At 41.6% G+C, this 21,751-nt stretch overlaps 1 protein-coding gene and 1 non-coding gene across 4 annotated transcripts in view; one reads left to right on the top strand and one right to left on the bottom strand.

Annotated features, from left to right (window-relative positions):
- The window catches only part of PTN (pleiotrophin), a 98,755-nt gene that overhangs the window by 43,351 nt on the left and 33,653 nt on the right, over positions 1 to 21,751 (bottom strand). The gene's annotated exons all lie outside the window — the stretch shown is intronic.
- Positions 3,235 to 3,307, top strand: TRNAK-CUU (transfer RNA lysine (anticodon CUU)). The gene has a single exon. It is a non-coding gene; the product is annotated as a tRNA-Lys (tRNA).

Here is a 21,751-nt window from a genome sequence, read left to right as displayed (position 1 = left end):
AACCCCATGACTCAAGTAAAATCCCTTCCTCCACAGTTCCCACACTACCAGGAAGTGTTCAGATGGGTACTAAGACACCGCAAGGTAAAGACGTGATGTGTATTTTCTTGGGTTAGCTTGCAAGAGCTGGGTTATTAATGTCTGGTTCCATACCAGGAACAAAGTCCTAGGATAATCAAAGAATTGCCCAGGAAGCCATTTGGATTGAAGTTAGCCTTTCCTTCAAGAACGGAAGAGCTGAAACTTGGCCGCTTTGATTTGCATGCCTTTCAGCTACTAGTTCCAGCCAATTCAGTTCATACAACTCCAGCTTTCATTTGGGGCTGAGTTCATTGACTAAAAAAATAAAGAAGAACGGGGGGAAAAAAACCTCACAAGAAAAGAAATCAAGGAAAGGCTTAATTGATTATGCAGAGTGTTGCTTTGGGAAAGGGGAAAATCTTATTAGAAGGCTGGCAAACTCACTTCATTAGGGACCTAGTGACATCTTCTAAAACCAGAACATTACATCAGGTTAGTTTAAAACATCAAATGACCTTGTCGTTTGGTCGGGATACCCCAACCCCATTCATTCTGTCTGGTTCATTCCTCGCATTTTTTAACCATACTTTTATTGATGGCGAAAAGGTTGCAACCAAACAAGCTGAATGAAATGGGACTTATTAGAAATTAGAAACACTAAAATCAGGGATTGTGATTCTGCTCGCTCACTTTGTCCTCTAAAAGCCCACTTTCTTTTTCTACTTTTTTTTTTAATTTTATTTATTTATTCATGAGAGACAGAGAGAGAGAGAGAGAGAGAGAGAGAAGCAGAGGGAGAAGCAGGCTCCCAAGGAGCAGGGAACCCGATGAGGGACTCGATCCCAGGACCCTGAGATCATGACCTGAGCCGAAGGCAGACCCTTAACCATCTGAGCCACCCAGGCGCCCTTTCTTTTTCTACTTAACATGATCATTTGCCCCTCTTTCCACCATCCTTCTCTCTCATACATAGTCCCACTCATTATCCTTGCACCTGATGATTCTCTGTATGCAATGTCAAAATAAATGCAGACATGAGCATCAGATCTCATAAGGGTGTGTGAGAATCCACTACTTCCTACCCCTTCAGAGATCCCCTGAAGTGTGCCTGCATGGTTTCCACACCAAAAAAGGGGCTTATTTGTTTCCTTCCTTTCTTTGGGAGCATCAAATGCCCCACTCACTGAAACCCCCTGCTTCCTAGAAATAATTAGCCTAAGGGATAAAACTACCATTGCAACTTATAAAAGAGGAATTAAGAGATCAAAATGGTTCAGTCATGCCAAATAAATCTTATTCAGTTATGTGAGAAAGTGGCTAATAATCATGATCTCATGGCCAGTTTCCTTTTTGCTTTAGAAAATTATTTACCTGCAAGTAATCCCTATCTTGGTTTCAGGCAACATTTGACACATAACTGAGAACATAATTCTGAGTAAGACAATGAAATTCGAATTAGACAGTAATGTTTTAAGGTGGGTACACTTAAAATTTAGGTAACTACCACTCTGGAAAAGTCAACTGGAGAGATACCTACAAGAAAGTCACAGAAGATTCTCTCTTTAACCTTGTTCTGTAAAACACTGTATGAATAAGCGAAATAAAAGTTAAATGTGCACGCTACTTCAAATCTGAGCAAATATGAAATTATTTTGATGACAAAATCAAAATGACATGCTCAATGGACTACTGTATCAACTTGAAATAAATTAATTAAAATAGAACAGTGAAGACCGTCAAGTCCTGCATTTAAATGTATTTAAATCAATAACTGAAGCAATCAAAGATAACTTGCTTCACAGTGGTTCACAGGATACCAGGAAGGTTTTACTGCACCACAAAACTTATACAGATGGTAAGTATGAGTGGGAAAAGGAAGCTAATGAGCAAATCAGTACATTCCACTTTTGAGAGGCCCCAATTGTTAAAAAGTTCTTCCTTATATGGAGCTGGAATCTATTCACTGTCAATTTCATTTAATTTTTCTCAGAGAGGAATGAGGTTGAGTTCCTGGTAACTCAGATATAGACACCAGGATATAAAATTAACTCTGATTATGTCTAAATGTGACTCTGACAGCAGGGAACAACACTCAAATGGATTAGAGATTATTACCTTGCAGTTGCAAATTTGAACTAGATTTTGAGTAGTTGCTAACCTAGATCATATTTATTTCCTTAAAAACCATACAATAACATCTTATTTTATTGGCATATAAATCCAGCAACTTCATGTTTCTAAAACACTGGGTCCTATATGTCTTTCTACCCCCACACTTACTAAAGTACCTAAGTACTTGGCAAATATTTACTGAATGAATGAATAAAATTTAAAAGACTGACCAGCCAAACCTAATGAAATGATATAATGTGGTGGATTCCCTTAGGGAATTAATCACTGTATGTTGAATTATACTTGTAATTCTGCAGGCTTGGCTAATTGGTTTTCAGGCCTATAGTAAATTGGAAGGAAAAAAAATAAAGGCCGTCATCAAGAATGCTGGTATCAGCATAAAAATAAAGGAAAATAGGGAAATTTTTAAAAAATTCATATGCACATATGGGTCATTTAGAGTAGAGTCAAATAACCCCCAACAACTCAGTTTTCCCCGATTAGAGCGCCCATAGACGTCAGAGTACTGGTAGATGTACGAAAGCACCAAGGTACACTTATGTTTATAAGGCGTTATGTGATCAGCAACATAGGAAAGTATGCACAAAGTAGCTTTACAAGACTACACCCACAAAGTTAATTAGTTGAAAAAATTATTAGTACACAAAGGCATAAACCTTCAGCTCTCTAAAAATACTCCAGACTCCACTCATTGTGGTGACTTGCTTCGCCTGAGCTCCTGAGAGCGTCAGTTTCATGACACGTCCAGAAAACCTCCTTAGCAACTTCCGTTCTTATCTTCTGGCAATTCCTGCTTTCCCCTCAATTACCCTAACAGCTCAGAGTGGTAGAATGAGGACATTAAATCCAGTTTATGGATATGCAAGCCAAATTAACACAAAAGAAAGTCAATCAGGAGAAAGTGAGGCTGGTCTCCTCCTCAAAGGTCAAGATTTTTGTTTTTCACTTAATCATTCATGTAGACAGAAAACATTTATGATGTGGATGTGTACTAAACTCTAGACACCAGGCTGGGTGATGCACGTGTAGAGCTAAAGCAACTCTCTTGGGAAAACAAACACATAAATAATTGGAGGATGTGCCCAGCTAGCTCAGTCGGTAGAGCATGAGACTCTTAATCTCAGGGTCGTGGGTTCGAGCCCCACGTTGGGCACAGGTCCTTTTGAAAAGGAAAAAAAAAAAATAATAGTAATTGGAGGAAGAGTCGAGAATGAGTTAAAAATCAGAAGGCCTGATAGGTTTAAAACACCATATACGGTACTAGATGTTTTTCTTTAAAGCACTTTTCCATTTGAAGCTCTAATTAGACTAAATAACCATTAACTACTTTTCAACCCCCAAAATGATGTGATTCTATCTTGTTCAATTTCACAAAATCACTGTGAAATAACCAATGTCAAGCATTGTTAATCTGCAGTTAATAGACTATGAAATTGAAGATTCTATAGATTGCATAACTTACCCCAAACCACACACCTAGTTAACAGTGAAGCCAGATAAGAAGCTAACTTGATTTGGATCCTAATTAATTATCCTATTATGTAATAAGTGTCATTCATGTTTTATGATAGGAAATCACTAGCTGTCCCATTCCATAGACTGAAATCTCACCCTGCTGTTATATTTATGATAAAGCACATCAAATAAATGAGGCTTGTTCCCCAAATGGTGGATGATTTGCTGTTTCGCTAGCAAAGTTTTTCTTTTTCTCCTCTTGGCATTCCACATGGACAATTTGTGTACGAATCCACTGTTATCTCTGCTTATAGTGCTTCTTTTAAATAGCTACTGCTTCCAGAGTGCTTGTAAAAAGCTTATGAATTGCCAAGCTTCATTACTGTGTATACGTAAAGCTTGTCAGCTATTTTGGGGATGACACAGAGTTCTTTTCTACTTAGGGTCCTTCAGGATGTGATCTAAGTACAAATAAAATGTGCATTTTTTTCCCAGAGAAATTTAGAAAGAGGAGTGACCTTAAATTGATCCTTCAGCTACTCAATCATCAATGAGAATTTATTTAGTGCTGATATATACAAGACCCTGGGGACATAAAAATAAATACGTGACCTTCATCCTTAAAGAACTTAAACTAAAATTTGAAGATTTTCATGAAAATTTAAGCGTAGCTCCTTTGCTCGATATGACAAGGTGTCCCACAGAATTAAAAGCTTATGCTATGTGTGCTTGTCAAAATGTTTATAGCACAGTCCACTGGTAAGCCAGGGAGATCTATTAGAGGACTTCTTTTCTTTAATGAAAATTTTCCAAGTTATAAATGGTGGGTATGGTAATTAATATCAGCTGTGGACTTCCCCCCCCAGAAGACCAACCAAAAAGATCTATTGACTAAGCAAAGCTAGCTTCACTAAATCTACAAGAGTAAGGAAGAATGTAACCTTGACTATGTCTCAGTGTCTCAGAAAGAGTGGGTTCAGGAGGCTATTTGTGGGGCTTTGAGGTCCGATCTCAAGTGGTTGAAGTTCAATCTTTCAAGGCAAGAAATTGACCAGGAATGAGAGAGTCTCAGTAAGTGAACTGTTGTTTAATAAGGAAACTGTTTACCCAGGTAAGCAATCTATTGTTCTAGTAGGAGAACAATTTGCTTAGATGAGTAAACCGTGTGTTTGGATATATTAGCTCTCAGGAATCTGATGAAGCAACAAAGTTATGACTTGGTTTTATAGCCCTATCTTGCTGGCCAATATTTCCTAGGATGATGGGAGCTCTGTGTAGGTCTAGTTTTTGCCTCACTTCCCATTTTACTTACATGTAAAATACGATTTATGATTATTGTTTATACTTTAAAGGATATTCAATCACATTCTAGGGGCTTCCAATGAAAATAGCACATGCATTTATTATCAAATATATTTAATGTTTATTGAAAGCCAATTTTTTTTTTCAGTTTTTAATTTAGTGTTCTGTATATATTCATTTGCATAGAGGTGGAAAGAAACATTTCTTTGGGGAAAACAAAATCTTCATTCGGAGTTTGCCAAGTTTGGACCTACTGTTCAAGAAAGCTAAAAATATAAATTATATATTCATTAAAAGTGGTATTAGTATGGGATATCACTTTCAGTAAAAGCACTAAAAAGGCAGAATCAGCCCTTTGGCTGGATGGTGGATTTAATTTTAAAAGTCCAAGAGAAAAAAATAACCTAAATCTGCATTTTCTCTGTTTTCCTCCCCACTGAAGCAATCCTGAGATTGTTACTCATTTTGCACTTAAATGCAGGTGCCCTACCAAAGCTTGTTACACACGCATTCTTACTTCATAGTCAGAACGCCCTTGTCAAACAGGTAGCATTCACCATTTTACAGGTAGAAAAACAACAGAATCAAATAGATGACATATGTTGCCCAACTCATAGAGGTGTTGGTATATTTGAACTTCGTATATCTGATTTTTTCCTTTTTTTTTTAAGAGAGGGAGAGGGGTGGGGGGAGGGGCAGAGAGAATCTGAAGCATGTTCCACGCCCAGCGCAGAGCCCAACACGGGGCTCCATCTCATGACCCTGAGATCATGACCTGAGCTGAAACCACCAGTTGGATGCTTAATCAACTGAGCCACACAGGTGCCCCTGTATATCTGATTTCTAAGCCTGTTCTCTTGGGCCTGCTAAGAGGAGGTTATCATCATGAAGTTAGAACCTCAGTAATGAAATATCATCTCCCAGTTCTCTAGAACGCAGACCTATTAATGACTTTTGCACTGGGGTGGGGGTGGAGTCTCTTTATTCAGAGAATAAGAGCAGTCCTTTGAATCACTGGGAGAGAACCCTGGATTCGGGGGATGTGGTAGGCAGAATACTAAGATGTCCCCCAGATTCCCAGCCCCTGGGTACACATACCTTCTCCTAGTTACTCAAGCAAACACTCATGTAAGTGTTGCTGCAGGGGGATCTCACAGATGCAGTCAGGTCCCAAAACAATTGACCTTAATATAAGGAGACGATCTGGGTGGGCCTGACCTAATCCTATGAGGCCACTAAATTAGGGTCATGCGGTCAGAGACAAGGGAAGTGTGAGAAGTATTTGGCACAAGGGACATTCTCCCGCTGGCTTTGAGGGTCACGTGGCCAGAAAGTGGATGGCTTCTAGGAGCTGACAGTGACCCCTGCTGAGAGCCTCCCAGGAAAGGGGGACCTCAGTCCTACAACTGCAAGGAACTGAAGATGACTGAAGATGACTAACGATCTGAATGAGTTTGGAAGCAGATTCTTCCCCAAACCTCCCAAAATAAACCGATACCTTGATTATAGCCTTAAGACCCCGATGGGGGGACCCGACCACATCACTGCCCAAGCTGACCTGCAGAAATGTGAGCTAATAAACCACAAGGTTTATAGTAATTTGTCACATGGCAACAGAAAACAAAAACAAAGGGCTACAGACTTCTATAAAGTGAGAGTGTTAACTTGTGATTAGAACTTGTGATTCTTAGAAGTAAGAATGCGTGTGTAATGAGCACTTCTGGTTAGTTTGAAAGTGAGCTTGCCTTATCTGCAAGTAGTATAACCAATTTTCTACAAACACAGTTTCAAGAAAACATCATTGCTGTATAAACAAATTACAGGTCCATCAAATTCCTCTGGTCATCTAACCATGTGGACTTATACATAATAACAATAATACGGAAATAATGATTTGGAGTGTTCAATGTACTTCCGCATTCCCTGTATCATTTGAGCCTTATTATAAATCAGTGGAGCAAATTATTATTATTATTATTATTCCTCCCTATAGCACAAGAAATGAGCATGTAGAAAGGGCAGGTGACTAACTCGAGATCAACCACAGGAATTCGGCGGCGCAATGCCGTGGCCAGTAGGTGACAATCAAGGTCTTCGGATTTCTCTCAAAACCACATTTTACTCTCAGGGCCGACTAAAACATTTTGGCAAAACAAAGAAGTTATGTTCTCCTTTCCTCCTCTGTTTTAAGAAATAGAAGAAAAATAGAAGAATAACTAGATGATTTTATATTTGGAATAACTGCTTTTCTTCCCACATCACCTTTCCTACCCTTCACACAATGTGGGTTATTAAAAAACATTTTTTAAACATTTATTTTTATGTTGAAAAACATCTTTAAAAAATTTTTTTTACTGTTTTAAAAGAAACAAACTGAATTTGTAAAAGTTTGAACTACGCTTCAAAATGATTCAAGCTGTAAGGTAATGATAATTTTTCAATAGCCAATATGGGATTCATTAAATGTGTCTGCGAAATGAAATTCTATTGTTCCCATTAAAGTGAGATCTACGGGGTGCCTGGATGGCTCAGTCGGTTAAGAGTCTGCCTTTGGCTCAGGTCATGATCCCAGGGTCCTGGGATCAAACCCCGCGTCAGGCTCTCTGCTCAGCAGAAGCCTGCTTCTCCCTCTCCCTCTTCCCCTGCTTGTGTTCCCTCTTTCGCTGTCTCTTTCTGTCAAATAAATAAATAAAATCTTTAAAAAAAAAAAAAACGAAGTGAGATCTACAGTTATCCACATGAAAAATGATATATATTTATTCACACAAGAAGTTGTTGATTCCCTTTGTACACTCCAATCCTATTTTGTAAAAAAATATATATATATACACATAGGCACGCATCCACACACTGATACATACATATACCAAATTTTTGACAGAGGTCATCTGTGGAATGGGGGCATTTTAATGCTTTTCTAAATTTTCTGCATTTCTTCTAAGGACCGCATTTTATAGTGTATTTTTATCCAAAAAAATCCCACTTTTATTCTTTTACAAAATAATTTGCTTGAAACTCTCAGTCTAGTTGTATTAAAGCAACACGGTTATGATAAAGTATTCAGGAGTCTATATGAAGGTTGGGAATTAACGCTTTGTTCCCATGCCCCTAGCTGGCTGTGCTCCCAGACACCCCCCGCTCAGCATCTACACCTGCGAGCACGGCCACCCGTGGTGACCGAGTGCCAAGGGCCAATTACCATGGCCAACAGCATCCGAGAGCCGGCCAGGAGCCCAGGCAGGCAAGTGAGCCTGAGGGAACTCCTACTCCTCCCTGACTCCATGTCTTCAAGGCTCCAACTGAAGTAAGCCGAGGAGAATTTTCTTCCTTCATTCTCTCCTTCATGGCCTGTGAAACGCCAGCCTCTTTCAATGGGGCTTCTAATCAGGGTTGCAGAGACCTATAAATCTGTCGCCAAAGGCAGTGGGATAAAAATGACTGCGAGTTCTTGTGACACACTTAAAAAAGTAGGTGTAACTTGGCCGGGGTTTCCACCGCCCCCTCGCACGGGGACCGTGTCCTGGGGCCCCCTCCTCTTGTGGCCTCACGTCACTCAGCCCCCGTGTTCCTCTGTGTCTGAAGAACAAAGCTATGAGTCTAATAAAGCGTGGAGACCCTGAGTTGTCCTTCTGCGTGCTTGGAACCGATGAAAATGTACGTGAATTTAATGGTTTTCCGTCCACTGCCGCCCCTAGAAAATATTCCACTTAGGGTCAAGGGGCTGAGTTTTGGCATCTCGGGAGGGTCATCTTAAAAACTGGGAAAAGAAATCATCACAATGCGGAATAAAACAATAGTTTTAAAATGTGAAAAAGAAGAAAACCGGATTCCTTCGTCCAGACACCCTACCAAAACTACAGTAATGTTTAATTGTCTTTGGTACTCTACCCAGCTCCGTATTTACTTTCACACAGTTGCCATCTTGGGATACTCACAATTTTTCATTGTTCTTCTCAAAATTTAACAAGCCGTAAGGCTTTCTCCATGATTCTAGGTAATATCTTAACTTCTCTTTGTAGGAGGCTGCATCATTCCTCTCAAGTAGATGAACCACCGTCTGATACGCCAATTGTTTCTCCAAAATGAAGATTCTTGCCTGGACGTCAGGCAAAGATGGGTGGAGAGCAAAGCCCCATCATGCGGCCCCCCCTCGGGTCTCAGACTAGCTCTGCCCATGTCACTCCCAGGGCTGCCCTGCTTTCCTAAGCTACTTCCAGTCCTACACACGGGTTAACATAAGCTGGATCTGACTCACGGGACCAGAAATAAGTAACTGAAACTGGTCTGTGCTGGTATGGGGCCGGCATTCTTCCACCTCCCAAACAGTACAACTACTCACTGGGGAAAAAAGCAAAACGCAAGCTCTCCTAAATACATCTACAAGCCATTCATCATGCAATTGATAAAGTTTCTAGGCTAGCATACTTGAAGTGATCAAGGGTGCATTTCTTTGTGCAGGGTGCCAAGGGAAGATAGAAATATTTTATCTTGGGAAACGAAGCTTTGGATGAATCTACCAGACGCAGCACCATGAAGAGGGCAAACTAATGTCCTGACCTTACTTTCTAAATTGAACGATGTTATGAAAATAGAGAGCATGTTAAGAAAGGGCAGAATAATTTGCAACGATGTGGATGGAACTAGAGGGTATTATGCTAAGCGAAATAAGTCAAGAAAGACAAGTATCATATGATCTCACTGATATGAGGAATTTGAGAAACAGGATAGAGGATCATAGGGGAAGGGAGGGAAAAATGAAACAAGACGAAAGCAGAGAGGGAGACAAACCATAAGACAAACCATAAGAGACTCTTAATCTCAGGAAACAAACTGAGGGTTGCTGGAGTGGAGGGGGTGGGAGGGATGGGGTGGCTGGGTGCTGGACATTGGGAGGGTATGTGCTATGGTGAGCACTATGAATTGTGTAAGACTGTTGAATCACAGACCTGTACCCCTGAAACAAATAATACATTGTATGGTTAAAAAAAAAATAGTAGGAAAGGAAGAATGAAGGGGGGGAAATCGGAGGGGGAGACGAACCATGAGAGACTATGGACTCTGAGAAACAAACTGAGGGTTCTAGAGGGGAGGGAAGTGGGGGATGGGTTAGAAAGAGGGCACGTACTGCATGGAGCACTGGGTGTTATATGCAAACAATGCATCATGGAACGCTACATCAAACACTAATGATGTCCTGTACGGTGACTAACATAATAAAATTTAAAAAAAGGGCAGAACAAGGAATCTTAAGTGTTATTTTTTCATTAGGTGTGATAATGGTATTGGCGGTATGATTTTTTTAAAGCTTTTATCTTGGCAATTTCAGATGAAAGAATAAAACGTCTAGGATTTACTTTAAAATACTTAAGGAAAAGAAAAGCCTTGGCACACCATCCGAGCAAAAATGTTGACAGAGCATTACATGTATATCTTGCATCTGTTCTTTATACGTGTACTTACAGAGTTTCATTGTGTTTTTTTCCTTTTATTTCCTAGAAAGAAATAATAGTCACTCATATTTAGACCAATTTCAAGTATATTAGGGGCTTCTGTATTTTAGAGATTAGCTATAAATTGCTTTTTCATTACCACTGTTATTTATTTATTTATTTATTTATTTTACAGCTTTAGCAGAAGGGAGCTCTTCCTTCTAGCCATAGCTTGAGTGTTGAACGTGACTACTTAGGTCCTGGAGGTGGCCACCAATGCTCCATGAAGTATCCTTGTACAGAATCTAACAAGGTACCACTTCCTCCGGGTGAACACGAGCCCCCCCACAGGGAACACTGGATATGCCTTTTGCTACGCCTGGGTTGGGTGCCCTTGTGGGGAGCACAATCTTGCATCATGTTGCATGACCTGGAATAGTCCTGGTCCTGAACACTTGGGGTTTTTTTTGGTGTTGTTGTGTTTTGTTTTGTTTTTTAGTCTCTGGCTGCTTGGCTTGGCAGTCAAGTATCTAGTCAGAAGCCAAATTAGGATCACTTGCTCCCCAACGGGACATCTCACGCCCCACCAAGAGAGGCTGGCCTGTTAGCAAGTTTCTCTGCCATCCACCCTGGCCACCAGAAAACAGGCCAAGTTGTAGTTACTGAAAAGCCTATTATCTATTATGTCTTAACATAGCCTCTCAGTGCTTCTAGTTATGTGTGTTGATAGTATTGTACATGCGTACCTTGCGGAGAAGGTGAGGAGGGCAAATAAAATCTATGCCATTTTCATTGGCCAAATTATTTGGAGTGTGAATGAAGGTAGCGGTAGTTGCTTTGGCTAAGTTAGCATGGGAGACGGGCATCTCTGCCATCTTGTTTCCTCTTTTATAAGGGGACTCAGAGTTTTAAGTTGGAATTCAGGCTTCCAGAGAGCTGGCAAAGAAAGAAAGAAAAGAACTCGCCCCGGGTCACATATCTGGTGACTTAGTTTGGCGACAGAGTCAGTCCTAAATCCCAACAGCCTACACCTACCCTGTCCAGCCCGAGAGCCACTAGCCACACGTGGCTGCTGAGGACACTATTCCATGGGGGTGGTCTGCACTGAGATCCTGTGTTGTCGGTGTGAAACGCACACCAGAAGCTGCAGATCCGGTGTGAAGAAAAAAACAACGTAAAACTACCTGAGAGATAGTGATCTTATTCATTTCATCAGTGGTTTCTTCATTCATTCAAGAGCTGGGCACTGTGCCAGTCATTAAAAATAGAGCAAGAAGACAGACAAGGTCAGTCCTCGCCCTCGTGAAGCTTCAAGTCTAGTAGATGTCATGGGAGAGTCTCTTCTCTCCGTGGTTGGCCGTTCTTATGAATACTAGGACTACGCTCCTGATACTCTCAAAGCAAACACCACGGTCACCCCGCTGCTATTCAAACACAGGGGTGCGTGCTAGGGGTACATGCCCATGGCCACCCAGAAAAGGCGCCATTTCTCACCGTTCAACCAAACAGCCACTCCTCCCAAGCGAACACCTGAAATGTCACTACTCTGAATTTCCATGTGCTGGCCATGTACAAGGCACACGGGATTTCAAGGACAGGCTGAAAAAAAAAATGAATATAAAGTATTTCCTTCCTATTTGGTATTGATTCCATGATGAAATGATAATACTGTGTATGTGCTGGATTAAATGAAATGGATTAGGAAAATTAATCTGACCTGTTTTTTGCTTTTTTAAAGGTGTTTCCAAGAGAAAGAGGACTGTGGCTCACATAGTCATCTACACTTCTCTATACAGATATTTTTCTACTCCACCAGTGCAAATAACCACCCCAGCCGGAGCTCTGCCCCCAGGGAAGCTGTGGAACCACTGATGGAAGAACTTGATCTAACTAGGGGCGCCATAAGCTGCCTCCGTTTTCCCTTCTTTTATTTTCTGCTTGAGGTTACTTTTACCTTGGGTGACTAACGGAGGCAGCGTAAGGCAAGGGAGAGGTACTAGTTCTCAATCAGAAAGCGGACTCCTTCGGTTTCAAGAGTTCTTACGGAAAAATCAAGAGCAAATCCTGAGATCTTGCAGAATTCCCATCTCGTTAGGGATAAATATAAAAACAACCTGTCCTATTTCAGACAGAATTGTAGTTAGTGAGATAAATGTATATGAAACCACCTGATAAACCGTAACCCAGAATGCCATTATCATCATTTATGATCATAATAAACACACCCGTAAAGAAGAAAATTTTTGAGGTAGAGAAGATTAAAATGCCTCCATTCTGGGAAAATTCCAAAACAACAAAAATTCAAAGACAAATATTACAATACTAATGTTTCAGTAGTAAAGTTAACAAGGGCGGAGGTGAGTTGAAGAGGTGGGGACCTCGAATGGAAGCATGTCCAAGAGTTGGAGACAGTTTGGTTTCAGAGCTCACATCTGTATCAACTGCCTGCTTCCAAGAGATCACTTTGATATTATTTGCCTTTCGAATGAAAATTCTCTTATATACACGACTGATTAAAAACCAACCAACCAACAAGCAAACTCACCCTACTTATATTGTGATCAGCTGTTGGGAGTGTTTCTGCAGTAACAAAGGTGGGCGGTCAGCCTTGATTTCACACTGCGTAAGTGGAAGCTTGTTGGAACAGAGGCCGCTTTGTATAACTTCTGGCTTAGCAATGCCAGGCACCACACCACTTAGCCCATAATCACACACAAGTGAAACACAGAGACGTGATTATTTTTCCTGGTGTCTGAACTGGTCCCAACATTCCTGGTCTCCATCAAACCCTAAAAATCAAGGCAGATCCAATGGCTTCAGAAATCCTACTTTGGTTGTGCTTGCTGCAGTCTAGGAAGCTTTAAAAAACAAAACAAAACAACAACAAAAAACAAACCTGGGTTGTTTTATGCCTGGCTGCACAATAGATTCAAAAAGCATTCCAAATCAGAGCTAACTTGAACCAGTAAATACATTTGCCAGGATGTATGACAAAGAGGTTGATATCATGGGGAAATGTATAGAGTTGAAAGAAACTGATTTTTCCTAAAGAAGCTTCCAAAAGACATGATTAGATCATGTTGAATTTTTTTTTAATATACCATGTTATAAGACAGCACATGATCATTTTTTCCAAAGAATCTGGACCATCACTTTCCTTCAGAACAGCCAGCCAGGGGAGCATGGTTAAGCTTAGATCTAGTGTGGTTTTGTGGCATGAGAGGGCGTGGGACACCACACACGTGGAGGTAGGAACGCCACAGTGAGGGTGTTTAAGACCCAGCGAGCAAACCTGTCTGAAGGAACAGAGGTTTCACCTCACGGTATAGCGGCATAGCGAGGAGAGTCTCAGCAGGACGCAGACGGCGGCATGCTCAAGTGGGTTCTTGGAGGAGAGTTTAATGATCTCATTGTTTAAAATGATGCAAGGGGCACCTGGGTGGCTCAGTCAGTTAAGCGTCTGCCTTCGGCTCAGGTCATGATCCCAGGGTCCTGGGATCGAGCCCCGCGTGGGGCTCCCTGCTCAGTGGAGAGCCTCTTTCTCCCTCTCCCACCTGCTTGTGTTCTCTCTATCTCTGTCACTATCTCTCTCTCTCTCTCTCAAATAAATAAATAAAATCTTAAAATAATAAATAAATAAAATGATGCAAAGAGAGTTAAACCAAACCAAAGGAGATACTGGAACATACTGGGGTGAGCAATGGCAAGAGAGGTTGACACCATTAGGTCTAGATGGAAAGTAGAAGGGATAATTGTCAGGGCCTCAAGAAACAGCGAGAACTACAGGAGAGGACAGGCCAAAGTCGATCACACTCTGGAAACTCACCAATGAGCAGAGAAGGAGGGACAGAAATAAACAGCCTGGACTCATTCTTTTCCCCTTTTATGAGCCCTTGACAGCACCTCTGTGGGCCAAAGCCAACCAAAAGCCAGATGGCAAAGGAATCTGGTTTTCCATGAAGGTCAGCCTCCTGGTATTCAGAGCAGAATAGAGAAGATTGGAGAGGGGGCCTGGAGGGGCAAATGGAACATACCCCAGAGAGCTGATGAGTTCAATCGAGAGGATTCTGTGGGGCTAGAAGCTTCCCTATGGCGGGCGGGCGGGCGGGAATGGGGGAAATGTGCGTTTCCCATCTACCCACTCCTGTCCTAAGCTTGCCCTCATTCTGGTTCCCATTGTCCAGTAGCTCGAGCTGCAGGCAGCAGAGAACTGGTACAAGCAGTTCAAGATGAAATACCTGCATCAAGGATTAAGGTGCAAGAATGAACAAGAAATAAGTCCACGTGCAACTTTAGGAATACAATAAGAATTCTTAGATATCAAAACATTATTGCTTCTAATCTTGAGCCTTCTACAATCCTGAGATTTGGGTTAATCCAAATTTTGATTAAATTTTGATTGAACTAATCCTAAACTCTGTATTCATTAGCTGAGCAAATATGCTTTGGATTTTCTTTTTCCTGACTTGGCCAGATATTGATCTGAACCGCCTAAAAGCTTACAGTCTCTGAGTAGATATTAAACAGAGAAAAGTATCCTAATCATTTAATATAGCAGATTCTTTAATGAGAATTTTTTTGGTTCAAATTTTCTGATCCTTCCACGGGCTTTAACATAAAAATGTTGGTAATTAAAGAGTTCTAAACCTCTTATTATAATTCATAAGTACATGGCCACTGGGTGGCTGGTCAGGAGACACCGTGAGACCCAGTGAAAATTCTCTTGGTGGCTCAGCACAGCGCATTAAGAACAGACTGTTTTAATAGAAGCCCTGCTTTATTCCCAGCCCTGTTGCCCATAATTATTGTAAAGCAGGACTATTTCCTGCCTTTCTGCCCAAAATAGCAGGAAGCATCCAACTCTTTCAACCCACTTTGCTTATGGCACCACCTCTCTGCAGGGGTTAGGGTTCACTGCCAAGAATTTCAAAAAAGCTAACTCTGTTTTGGTTACTTATCCAGAACTTAGCTTGTGAGCAGAGAAATGAAGGAGGATCTGTAATACATCCAGGGGTTTAGAGAAATGACATGGCTCCAGGCCTGGTTCAGCGCCCCGAGGGATCGCCAAGATGGCAGCCCTGCTTTTTTCCAGATTCACTGTGAGAATCAGTTCCAGGTGACACCTGGTGAGCCTCTGGCTCATGAGAAACGGTTGGGGAACTCGAGAGAGTTCTTAGTAAGTACTAAGAGCAAGGGACCAATCACTGGCCCTTGGGATTTAATAAAAAGTTGCCCTGAGCCTTCCTCCATGCTTCCCCTATGGGTCCATGTTACTTGCCAGTGGGCATTCACAACCTGACACTTCAGCGTGTCCAGCCCCACGTCCAACCTTTGGTAGCTTCTGAGGTCGTGTTCTTCAGGTATCCCAGAGCTTGGACAGGATGACTCCTAACTATAAGAGTTCATGTTAACCGTGATCTGTTTCTTTTTTCTTGTTGGTTCTGGGCTCCATACTCAATGCCTTGCATGTTCTTATCCCATTAATCCTTACCACAACCTCATTAGTCATCACCATTAACCCTACTGGTCAAACAGGAGAGCAGAGTTTAAAAGGATCAAGTCATTTGGCAGACTTAAGGAACAGAGAGCTAGGGCCCAAACTAGGAAGTGCTGTACCAACCAGTGCAAAGTGCACGGCACCAGGCACCTCTGAGTGGTCTCCAGGGGACATGTAATAGCCTCGTGCAGCACAAAAAGTAGCATTCCCAAGGAGACCACCAAATACGGTGGGTAGTTATCTTCAAAGGGGAGGCAGCTCTAAAGAACTCAGCTTCTGACTCTTTTGCCAGAGACCCTGTCCTGGCTCTAGAATCATAGTGGCCTCCAAGTAAAACGTACTTATTACTTAAAAGGCCAGGGAAGCCCCAATTTTACCAAAATCCTCAAAGTCCCCTTCATTAGATCTGAGCTGAAAGTCCTTTCGCAAAGAGACCAGGCCCTTTTACCCTAAGTCTTGTGGTGGAGGCAATGTGGGGACCAAAGACCTCAGGGGAAGTGACTGCCCCACCCAAGGAAGCAGCGTCCCTTCTTCTCTAACCCTTGAATCCTCTTTCTTTCTAGAAAGATAGATAAATGGACGGATGGATGGATAAAAAAATGAACAATGATACTACATAAAAATTCACTGTTTAAATGCTTTTGTATCTTCTACCCCATTTGGCTCAGAATTTTGTGATCATCAGAATAGCCTTAGGGCTTAAGACACAGGTTACGAAAACAATGAATTGTGGATCACTACATCAAAAACTAATGAGGTATATATATACCACATCTTCTTTATCCATTCATCTGTCGATGGACATCTTGGCTTTTTCCACAGTTTGGCTATTATACAATGGAATATTATGCAGCCATCAAAAGGAATGAAATCTTGCCACTTGCAACTACGTGGATGGAACTGGAGGGTATTATGCTGAGCGAAATAAGTCAATCAGAGAAAGACATGTATCATATGACCTCACTGATATGACGAGTTCTTAATCTCAGGAAACAAATGGAGGGTTGCTAGAATGGTGGGGGGTGGGAGGGATAGGGTGGCTGGGTGATAGACATTGGGGAGGGTATGTGCTATGGTGAGCACTGTGAATTGTGTAAGACTGTTGAATCACAGACCTGTACCTCTGAAACAAATAATACATTATATGTTAAAAAAAAAAAAGAAGAAGAAGATAGCAGGAGGGGAAGAATGAAGGGGGGAAATCGGAGGGGGAGACGAACCATGAGAGATGATGGACTCTGAAAAACAAACTGAGGCTTCTAGAGGGGAGGGGGGTGGGGGGATGGGTTAGCCTGGTGGTGGGTATTGAGGAGGGCACGTTCTGCATGGAGCACTGGGTGTTGTGCACAAACAATGCATCATGGAACGCTACATCAAAAACTAACGATGTAATGCATGGAGATTAACATAAAAAAAAAAGACACAGGTAGCTGATCGCAGCAGTACAATTTGAGAAGCATAAAAATGCACCAGCTATTTCAAGTGAACTTAACAATTTGTCCCTTCTTTCTTCATGCATTCGTTTATCACTAAGGGCTTCCTAGATGTCAGCAACTGTGGAGAGCAGGGGCACAGAGCCAAACACAGCACAGAACCTGCCCTCATGGAGATCGCAACCTGATGGAGGAAACTGACAAGTCAACAAAAGCAGAGAGGATGTTGGGGCAGTATGGAAACAGAGAAAAGCACGGACCTAACTCTTCCTTGGGAGTCAGGGGTGAGTTAGGGCAGGTGTTTCAGAGACAGTAAAGCCTGGTGGACCCTGGAGGGAATGAGAGGTCATTAGCATTGGCTGATCTCATGGCAGAGACAAGGAAGTTCGATGAAGAGGATATCGTAGGGCTAGAAGCTTCCCTATGGCTGGAGGTGAACCAGCTGGGAAAAATCTGGACTGGATGTTTAAGAAGAGAGAGGAATAGTGAGCATATTGATCAATCAGATAAATAAGTAATAAATAGAAGGATCCACAGTTTCTCTGTAGGATGCCAAGAGCAGCTGAGAATTACAGACATAGAGTCAATAGAATTGTATAGCAAGCCTGCCTGGGGGCAGAGTGCCATGTGTCACAGAGGTTTAAATTTTGGATTCTTGTGGAAACGTACCAAGGAGCTCCCTGACAGATGCAGAATAACCAGAACTCCGGGAACTCAGATTAAAACGAATAAACAAATATGCAAACCATTTTTTTTTGTTCTTTGAACTCAATAGAAGTATGTTTGTCCTGTTTTGTTTTTTCAATCAATGTCTTAATTGAAAAAAATTATCTTAGCATTTGAAGATCAAGACCTAACAAAGTAGGGGGTGACTGGGTGGCTCAGTCAGTTAAGCGTCTGACTCTTGATCTCAGCTCAGGTCATAAGCTCAGGGTCGTGAGTTCGAGCCCCAGGTTGGGTCTACTTAAAGAAAAAAAGACAAACAAAAACGACCTAACAAAGTAGAGGTAACCCCCCAAACCCTTTACTCTGGATTGTCAAAAATCCAGGGTAAGAATCACAACATGAATACATGTCCCTTAAGAGTTCTAGTAATTTATCATTTTTGTTAATTGGTTTTATTTGTTTGTTTGACAGAGAGAGAGAGCACAAGTAGGCAGAGCAGCAGGCAGAAGGAGAGGGAGAAGCAGGCTCCCCGCCAAGCAGAGAGCCTGGCATGGGACTCAATCTCAGGACCCTGAGAGCCGAAGGCAGACACTTAACTGACTGAGCCACCCAGGCACCCCAACTGGTTTTTTAAATAGTAAATCCTAAAGGCATTCTTTTTAGAAATATGTATTATAAAAAATTTTTGTCTGTGTAAAATAAAAATTATTCCAAGGTTTAAGAGAAGTCAATATGACACAGAAAGAAAGTAAAGCCTAATCAGTCCCTACACTGATTTAGTAATTTATGGTTTGCAAAGAATGTGGTACATATTTTCTTATTTGATCCCAGCCATCGTGTGAAGCAAGCAGGGCCATTTATATTATCCCCATCTTCCAGAGGTGAAACCTAATCCCCAAAGAAACTAAGTATCAGGAAGAAGTTAACACAGCTAGTTAGAAACACAGCAGAGGCAACAAACTTCATCTGCTGATTCTTAGTTCCCCAAAGGCTTGAATGTTGTCCCTACTGTAATGTAGTTTTTAACTACTGGTAAGAGGAAATATTTGCTTGCTTGTAAAATGAAAATAAACACTTCTGGCAGTCAGGTGAAAGTCAGTGAAAAAATTCCGAAGACAGACTAGATAAAACAAAGAAAATGCGAATCAGAAATGAATACAAAGGAGTTGAATTTACCACCAACCAATGCCAGACCTCACGTGGAGTTCTACTGGACCACGGGGCCCGCTCCCTCTAAGCACTTCTCGGTTTGCTCTGCAGACTGACATTTTTGATAAGGAATTTTAAGAGGTATCCCTCACTGCTGTCACTCTTCCTGAAATGAAACTTTGTAGAGAGGAATACAATAGTGAACTTCAGCTCACACTTACTTGGTGCTTATAATATTGTAAGGTACTTCCATTTGAATGATCTCATTTTATTGTCTTGATAGGTGGTTGAGACATCAAAATGTCTCAAAAAGCCTATCAGTTCAGCTCTGCTCTCCCTTCCATCAGTAAACTATATACAACGCAGTTCCTTCGTGAAACAATAGCTATTACTTATATGGCCTCAAAGAGCGAGCACCTGATGTTCATGTTTATTCATTGTATAGTATTTATTGTGATCATATCAATAAGGCACTGTTTCTATGGGCCAGCTGCATGAGACACGGAAATAGCTTTGTTTTATAACATTCTCTTTGTATTTGTTGTTGTTGCTGTAATGGAATTTGTCATATATAGCCGTGAATTCTACTAAGGGTTTCAGACTTGGAGAGTGTATTTCCAAGACTCATTCCCTCTTTACTTTCCCTGTTCTGTGATAACAGTTTACAAAACAAGTCACACACTGGAATCACAAGTTACAGAGCCCAGGAAGAATTTTTATATCCCCCCTCCAAGTGATTCCGAGGACTTCCCAGATTTTAAAATGACTGTTCTACGGAACATTCTTTTATTTTGTTGTTGATTTGAGTTGAATCACTGTATTCTGAGGATTCCATCTGATTCTTATTGTATTATTAGCATGAAAATCTTTCCCCAGACAAAACTAAAGCCTAATCATATGAAAACCTCCCTTAGTAAGACTGTTTATACTAGGACCATTTGCTATAGGCCAAGTAATATCCTAGCATATAAAAAGTGTTTATGATGTCCGAGAAATTCTTAAATCCTCCTTATCATCTATTCTTTCCACACACATTTACTGAACACTGCTGAGGTTTGTGCTGTGAGCAGAAAGACAAATAGGATGGAGACCAAGCCCTTAAAAAGTCAGTGGGAAAATAACGGCTTGATTTTGTTGTTAATCCATTTCTCATCAAAATTAAATCTGGAGTGGTAAATAGCACGTATGAGTGAAAAACCAAGCAAATCTCATTCGCTGACCTACTTCTATAAAATTTCTGGCAGTTTAGCCACGAGACAATCACTAACACCCTAAAAGAGGCACACTTAAGTGTGTGCATATGTGCAATAGGACACAAATGACCTTGAGTGCTGGTCTTGCAAAGTCTCTAAGAAGAGACAATTTAAATTTAATTTGTAGCGTAACCTCCCACCTCCCAAAAAAGCTTTGATGTTGCACAATAGTTTGCTACCTAAATAGTTTTGAGTAGAGTTGTCTATAAGATAGGAAGGTTGTAATCTTCTCTGTATAGAGTGCACAATATACACCAGGTCCAACCCTTGAGAAGATATGCAGAGCGGTATGAAGCATAACACCTCTTGTGTAGAGTCACCAAATACTATCTTAAAAGGCCCTGCAGATAATGTTAACTGACTCCAGGGTCTGCATTCCTTCCCTTCTCTCTGATCCTTCCCTCCTTTTTTTCCTCCCTCCCTTTGCTTTGAGCCTTCTGACAGCCAACGACTTGCAGTTACTTTGGGTTACAATATGTTATCCCCAGTGGAAATCAGAAGCTTTAATTCAAAACGTGACCAATCTTGACCTCTGACCCCAGTGCCTCCCACCCTGCTGCTCCCCTCCATTTTCTGTCTCCATGGAACTGAACAGCCAAGTGGAAAAATGGGAGCAAAGTCTATAGCTATTCACAGACCACCCCACTCCTCCTTCCCCTCCCCCCCAAAAAGAGAGAGAGAGAAAGATGAATGAAACTCATTCATCAATAAGCAGGAGATGAAGAAGAAAGCCTTATTGGCTGAAAAGCAAGCTAAGAAATAGGGAGAGCAAAAAACAAGGAGTGCCAGGAAAGAAATAGAGAGGAATAAGGAACCAGCATGGACCGTAAGTTGTGAGATCTCAAAAAGAAAAACCCCAAAGATGAAAAGCAGCATTGCACATTTTCTTCCCCCAACTGCGTTATCTGCGAGGGGCCAACTGTTCCAAAATGAATGCCTGTCACTCGCATCACACCTTCTTACAACAAAAGCACCCAAAGAAGCACCAAAAGGAGAAGGCGCAGAGTCTCTGGGACTGTCTTTTCTCTAAGCACCGTGGGGACACCCTGGGGCAGCTGGGAGATATGGAAAGGGAGTACCTGCCAGAGAGAGGGGAACCGAGAACTCCCCTCCAATCCCACACTCATTCAGAGGAAGAGTTTTTATAAGACAGAAAGCAAGTTATAGCCTTGACAGCCGATGTATTCTTTGGGTTCCTCATATAGTCGATCTTTATTTCAACAGTTGTGTCTCAGCAACTGGACGTGCCCAAGGTCAAACCGCCACCTAAGGAAGTGATCCAAATGAGACTGGCCAATGGCTTCCCCATCCACCAACTTGGTAACAGCACAGAGGTCAGCAAACCCAAGAGCATTTCCTCCCAATAGAAGAATGTTAGATGGGGGGGTGCGGGGGTGGGAATCAGTATTAAAT

This window comes from Mirounga angustirostris, unplaced genomic scaffold (genome assembly GCF_029215605.1).
Source record: "Mirounga angustirostris isolate CCGP_5_RB_7025 unplaced genomic scaffold, mMirAng1.0.hap1 SCAF_12, whole genome shotgun sequence".
Lineage (NCBI taxonomy): Eukaryota > Metazoa > Chordata > Mammalia > Carnivora > Phocidae > Mirounga > Mirounga angustirostris.
Note: the sequence above shows the minus strand (reverse complement) of the source record. Positions and strands in the feature narration are given on the sequence as shown.